Below are 7,544 nucleotides of genomic sequence, written 5' to 3'. Positions count from 1 at the left end.
CATTATGAAATTGTTGATGGAGAAGTGTTCAGTAGATGTTAAAATGGCTCAGAGGTGGCTACTTGCAAATCTAATGTTTTGTTAGGTTTTCATATATATTTAATAATTAAAAACCCTATCCTGTCTTGATAGCTGCTACAACTTGTACAGCAAAGAGCATTCAAGTTCTGCCTTTACTGGTTTGAAAAAAATAGGCATTTCAAAGCACATGTGTAAGCAGAGCTGCCTGCTTCCTATGAATGAGAAAACTGGCTTCTGAAATCCTTAGAAAGGCAGGAAAGCAGCATCTAGAAAGCAGGAGGGAGCCATGATTCCCAGAGCAGAAAAACCTCTCATGAAAAGCAACGGTATATTGTATAGTCTCCATAGTACAACAGTATACTGTACAGTCTCCATAGTATTGATAAAATAAACATAATAAAAATAATGCATTTGTAATGAGCACCTTTAGAGCAGGTGCTGGAAACCCTGTTGGAGGGGGTGAAGCTAAATAAACAGCTCGGTCTGTGGCAGGCCGACGCTTCTGACCCAGCCATCACCACCGTTTCTCTGTGACACCAAGATGTCTGCAACACGCGTGCAACTGGCAGCTGCCAAATGCTGCACAATCCTCCCACGCTGAAAGTCTGCCAAACAAAATGCTGCCACTATCCAGGATTTCCAAGTCACAACAAATGACCGGCAGGGCAGATCCAGCCCTTGGTTCGGAAGTTGCTGACCCCTGATCTAGAGGGGTGAAAATTAATCTCAAAATGATTGTTTTAATACCTGTCTAAAACACTCCTATAGTGACGAGGTAATATAAGGAGTCACAAAGATGTTCGTGGATCATGAACACCACTCAAACTTGTATCTTATGAGTAGGACCTGGTTTAAATCATGGGCCCAGCTTCCTAGATAATGGCCTGATCCTGGTGGAGGCTGCTGTTTTCGTGCCCAGATTGTGGTGCCCCCCCCCATGCCCCGCGACTGGCTGAAGGGGCAGGCTTAGAGACAGGTTTAACTGTGGCAGAAGCAGCCTTCTCTGATCGCTGCCAAGAAGCCCCAAGCCCCCCCGACCTCACTGGAAGAGGCAGGAAGAGCCCCTACCAGGCAGGGGGGCAGCTGTTTCCTCTTCTGCGGGTGTCTTCTGTCCCCTGCCCCCAGCCCACGGCACCCCGGGTTTTCCTGACCGGGGGAAACAAATGGCCCTCCCATGCCCATCCCAAGCTCTTTCCTCCCTCTATCCCTCTTGCAACCTCTTCCCCGCGTCCCCCAGCCTGCACAGCCGTCTTGTTGCAGTGAAATACCATGATTTGCTTGCTGGCTGGCGAATTCCCCAGCAAGTGGACGTATCATGGCATTTCATTGCAAATTTCATTTTTAGTGAAAATCACTTAATTTCGTGATTTTCACAAAAATTTGAAATTGTGATTTAAACCAGACCCTACTATAAGCCACACATTATAAAACAAGAGGGTCTAGACATCCTGAAGTCACTCTTATTGTAAGCAATCACAGAAACATAGGCAACGAGGGTTGGGAGGGAGCTCAGGAGGTCACGTCTAACCCAACCCCTGCTCCAAGCAGGACCAGCCCCAACTACATTATCCCAGCCAGGGCTTTGTCTACCTGGGTTTTAAACACCTCCAAGGATGGAAACTGTACCACCTCTCTGGGTAACCTGTTCCACTGCTTCACCATCCTTCCTAATATCTAGGAAATTCTTCCTGACCTCAACTTTCCTTTCTGCAGCTTGAGCCCATTGCTCCTTGTCCTGTCATCTGCCCCCACGGAGACCAGCCCAGCTCCATCCTCTTTGCAGCCCCCCTGCAGGGAGGTGAAGGCTGCTATTCAATCCCCCTCGGTCTTCTCTTCTCCGAGCTGAATCAGCCCAGTTCCCTCAGCCTCTCCTCACCAGTCCTGTCCCCAGCCCCACAACCATTTTCATTGCTCTCTGCTGGACTCTCTCCAATGGGTCCACACCCTTTCTGTAGTGGGGCCCACAGCTGGACACAGGACTCCAGATGTGGCCTCTCCAGTGCTGAATAGAGGGGAATAACAACTTCCCTGGATCTGCTGGCACCGCTCCTACCAGCGCAGCCCAGGATGCCGGTAGCCTTCTTGGCAACACGGGCACACTGCTGGCTCCTGTTCATTTTATTGCAACCCCCAGGTCCTTTTCGGCAGAGCTGCTGCCCAGCCAATCAGCCTCAGCCTGCACCGGTGCATGGGGTTGTTGCCTCCTAAATGCAGGACTTTGCACTTGTCCTTATTGGACCTCATTATATTTCTTTTGGCCAAATCCTCCAATTTGTCACCATGGGATGTGGTTTTCTGCCCCCAAGCTGGCAGATGGGCATCCTGAATCCTAGCCCTAGCTCTGAATCCTAGCCCTACCCTCCAGTGTATCTACTACTCCCCCCAGCTTGGTGTCATCTGCAACCTTGCTGCGGGTACGACCTGTGTCATCTTCCAGGTTGCTGATGAAAATATTGAACAAAACCAGCCCCAGGACGGACCCCTGCAATGATCCCGTCTTGAACAGGGGTTGGACCTGGCCATCCTCAAGGACCCTCAGGATGTGATTTCTTGAGGTTTCTTTCATTCCTACATTTCTATAAGTCTATGAACTTGTTTCTGGAACATTTCTGGGGCTGTACATCTGATGCTTTGCAATATGTTGGAGCAGGACTTTGTGCCCTAAAAAAGGAGGCTCCTTCTCTGTAAGGGTCCTCAGGGGTTTTAAAGCTGTCTCCAAAGACTTCTCTACGATAGAGAAGTGAACTTCAGGAAACTTGCGTCCTGTGGAAGCATTGAAATCACCGTGAGCAGAGCGAGGAATTGATCCTGGCTCAGGAACTGTTACTGCCCCAACCGTGCTTAAAAATTGAAAGCCCAGTGCTGGATTCATCTCCCTTGGAGAAAAAAGATATGTAATGTCCTGCAAACATACTCAAGAATGAATCCTTTATTTGTAGCCATTTGAAACTGCTTTGTCGCCATCTGAAAAGGGTAATAGTTTATAAAAGTCTATTTTGGTAGAACATTACTCTTCAGCTCTTTCTGAAGAAGAAAGTTTCAATGATAAAGAATTATTCAAAAAACCCTCCATCATTCAGCCTCTAATCCCCTCGAGGTAGCCTACAGGAAAGATTTTAAGTGAGTTTTAACTACAAAGGATGTTTGAAGAGTGATTTTTCATGAAGATCATCTGGGAGAAGAAAGATTTGATGTAGCTCTAGATCTCTTTAAAGGCCTATTTTAATATTTTTATAGCTCAACCTAATTAAACAGTTTATTTGTAAATACTCAGAAAATATTTTCAGCTGTGAAGGCATTCATGCTGTGACTCTGGAGAAGATAACTTGTGTTCTTCATATGAAAGGAAGAGACTGAACTCTTTAAATACAAAACTGAGCTCAACTAGGCAGTGATGAGCGGCACTTCCAGGGATGAGAGAAGGTGAGTTGTAGTGTGAGGCCAGAAGGAGCACAGCGATCGTGTAGTCAGATCTCCCGTACACCTACCTGTGCTGGACTAAACCACCTTCCAGAAAGGCATCCAGGTCTGGATCTGAAGTCACTCGGGTGGGGGGGAGATTCGGACACTTCTCTAGGCAGCCGGTTCCTGCAGCGAGCTGCCCTCACTGTTGAAGATTTGGCCTTAATTCAATTTGAATTTATCTGGCTTCAGGTTCTCATCATTACTTCTCCATAGGCCTTTCGTCTCCAGAGGAGAAAGCCATTGTTTGTATACACTATTTTGTCTCTGGAGATTTTTTTTTAAGCTCTGTGATGACGCCCATCCTCAGTCTGGTTTCTGATAAGGTCAGTCCTGTAGCAAGGAAGGTTGGTGTCTGGGGCAAGCCCGCAGTGGCAGCTCGTGCTCACCCCATGCACAGATCCGGGGGGCATCCCCCACCCATGCTTGCCGGGGGCGCGTGCAGCAGCGGGAGCTGCCCCCCATCCCTGCGCTCCCCCAAACAAGTCGCTTGCAGCTCCATCCCGCGTCCTGCCCTGGCACCTGTTGTTGCCCCGTTGCTTCAGCGCTTGGGGCAATAACCCCACTCCCCACCCCATAGGTACTGGATAAGATAGAGCATGGCCTTCACTTTCTCACAATAAGGCATTTTCTTCCTGTGCTTGAATAATTTTTTAGACTGTTTTCTGCACAATTTGTGATTTTTCAGAACGATGTGGTATGCCAGCCCCAGTCTCCGTGATGCCGCCGGAAGTCAAGTCACCTCTGCATCATCCAGCGCAGAAATCCAAGGATCTCACAAACCCTTTTTGGCAAAGCATTGCCCTGGGAACTTACGTTAAATCGCCTGGCCCTTCTGCTTTGTATCCTCCCTTCTACGTTATGGCCTGTTTTCATTCTTCCTAGACTACCGTGTATGACTTATCTTCTGTATTTTTGCCCCAGTCAGGCAGCTCTGTCCTTTTGCTCTTCTATCCATTGCTGCATTTGCTGTCCACTCCTCTGAACATAGGGAAGTAGGACTAGCAGGGGCCTCGTGTCCCTTGTATTCATAGGAAACTATTTATCCAAACATCCCCCAAATCATCTACTCCCTGCCTTCACACACTCCACAGCCACAAAAACACCCTATGATAACAAAACCAAAACCAGCCTACAATGTGCCACAGGTCATATCACCCCCCCCACCCCCGCCCCAATTCGGTGCCCAGCCATGGTGATGGTAGAGAAGTTATTAGGATGACTGTAAGAGGACTCTGTCAATATTTTTTTAGTCTGGCACGGGAGAAACATTTCTTCCTAACCCTAAACGCAGCAGTGGGTTTGAAGAAGAGAAGAGACAAGACCCTCTTGCAAGGCACCCAAGAAGTTTCAAGAAGAGGTTGGTCAGCCAGCGGTTGGGGATGATCTCTAGGTATAGCAATGCCGATGCTGTATTACGGGGATTTCCCTGGCTTCTGGGCTTTGCTGGCTGCTCCCCGCTTCCAGCTCCATGTGTCAGGGGGTTTAGGCACCAGGTGCTGGCTCCAGCCCAGGCTGGGGACAGGGACCGGGCCGTGCCAATGCTCCTGCTGGAGCCAAGCCCAGAGGATCCTGGCTACAGGGTCTTGCCCCGGCGCTCAGGGTCAGACTGATAGCAGATTTGTGGTCAGGAAGGAATATTACCCCACAGTCAGACTGGCATGGACTGGGGGGGTTGCTTTCCTCTGTAGAGCGGGGGTGCGGCCTCTACTTGGGACCTCTTGAATGTATATTGACAACATTTTATAGAAGCAGGGCGTCTGGCTGCTGTGATTCCCCTGCTTTACCCGGGGCAGGTTCAGGTGTTAGGGCTGTGGTGTATCAGGGTTGATGGTAGACTTAAGTCAAATTGCTTCCTGGCCCATACAGGTGACCTACCAAAGCTTTGAGGCTTGGTGATCCCAGCCCCATTCCCATCCTGGCTTTCAAGCAGCCCCATAGCCCGGCTGAACTCAACATCAGAAGCAAACTCCCCGCTGATCTACAGACAACACATGAGATACAACTCTGCCTTAACAACAGATGCAAAATCAGCCAGCACGTTTTCACTGCTACAGGAATCCACACCCTGTCTGTAATGAACCCACTGGAGTCCTAAATGTACATCCCAAAACATGGTATCATCTCATCCAGGGCACCAGTTACCCTAATGGAAACTATTTGGGTGAAAAAAATAGACTAAAACCATGCACCAGAATGAGTCATTGCAACCCAATCCTTGAGCCACTGATGCATCCATGGTAGTTTCAGGTCTTTCTGCAGGGGACAGCAGACTCCAGACTGGGATTCCTCTCCTTGTCTTTCTTCCACTCCCTCTTCCCTGCTTCAAGGGCAGGATGCTTTCCTTCAAAATGGGTAGTCGCTTGATTGAGGCTGACGTTGCAGCACCATTGGAGTTGGTCAGCAGCCAGCTCCTCCCAAGTCTTGATGTCAGCATCCATTTTTTTGAGCTCTGCCTTCAGGGTGCCCTTGTGACATTTCCTCTGGGAACCGCAAGATCACAGGTCATTACTATCAGGGACTGCTTACTGGGAACAGAGCACTTGTTCTGGGAGCTGAGAGTCAGGCATCTGCACCCAGTGTCCAGTCATGACTCATGCAATATGGACATCCATTCAATCCTGGGTTGTAACAATGACATCGCTGAGGAGGTGCCACGCTTAGCGAGAGGGTGTCTCCAGGTGGTCGTGGATTGATCCCTCCGTCTGAAGATGGAGTTCGTGATGACAAGCTCCATACATTTTCTCAGGAGAAGGGTGCCATTGGATCTGGCTTTTCCTAGCGGATGCTGAATTGCACCCTTGTTGCAATCCAGGTGCACGATGACTATCAAGGTACCACCCCCTACATGCAGATTCATGGCTGGAGACTGCCAGATTCACTAGTCCTGTCTGTGTCACCACTGGTCCATTGCCACACGGCTTCTGGAAGTTGGTACCAGAGAACGTATTGTTTCCTGTGGTAGATCCCTGAACATGACTTGGTTCAGTGTGTGATGTGCAGAAATGGCAGCCACATGATCCTGACGGAGATCTGAGCCCAGTGACGAGGAAAAACCCTGGATGACAGGAGATCTCTATCTTGCTAAAGCCTTCTTCTGTCTTTACAGCCATTGAGATCCAGATGCCATCTCCTGCCTGATCGGCTGTTGAGGACTCAGCGTTGGACTGTGGTTTGTCTGGAAGCTCCTCTCAGGCCTGCAGGACATCCTATAGGGCATCTGGCATGGCAGGCAATAGATTTAGTCTGATGTGCATTAATGTCACTAACAAGTGTTCATCTGTACTAATGTGTAGTAGTGCTGATTATAGTGCATTTAGTACCTGTCATTACAAGTACTAAAATTAATGCGCCGTAATTACAGTGCATTAATGAATGTGTAGACATGCCCAATGTGCTGCATTCAAACACTTATTTAAGCCTATCCCAACCATGAAGTTGGTCAAATGAAAGTTATCACCCTAAAGAAATCTTGCCTCTCCTTTCCTGCAGCATCATGGCATCACTCCAACATCCACATCCTAGGACAGAAGAGCCTCTTTTAAGGCCTGCTTGCTTCCTGCAGGAAGGATGCCCAGTTGTGTCTCTAGGTGCTCCTCCAGAGACATGTTGCTCAGTACTTACTTGCTGAGTAACTGGTTAATATTAGATACTCCTGTCCTGCTTCAGTGCCTCCTGGTTCTCCTTTCTTTTCTCTTTGCAGTCTGCATTTTTACCTCCTACCTCTCCAGCTCCCTCCTCAATAGTTCTCCTGTGGCATCTGTGCCACAACGTCCACCCATTATACAACAGAAGAGAGAACAAAGATCTCAAGGACCGTGCTTTTAGATGGTCTCCTCCAGTGTGGCTGCAAAACCACACTTCATGCACTAGAAATCTCTTTCCCAATGATGGCATAAATATTGGTTGCAATGAGTTCAGGATGGCTGCATCACGCACCAAGAGCAAGTTTCAGTGCCAGTCTCATGGATGCTACCATCCAGGCTTTTTTTCCTCCCCTGTTGAGTAGGGTACACACAGCAAGGAGCTGGATCCAACAGCTGCACCAGGGCTACTTTGGG

This window comes from Alligator sinensis, unplaced genomic scaffold (assembly GCF_000455745.1).
Source record: "Alligator sinensis unplaced genomic scaffold, ASM45574v1 scaffold209_1, whole genome shotgun sequence".
Classification (NCBI taxonomy): Eukaryota; Metazoa; Chordata; order Crocodylia; family Alligatoridae; genus Alligator; species Alligator sinensis.
The sequence above is the reverse complement of the archived record's forward strand: the minus strand, read 5'-3'. Positions refer to the sequence as shown.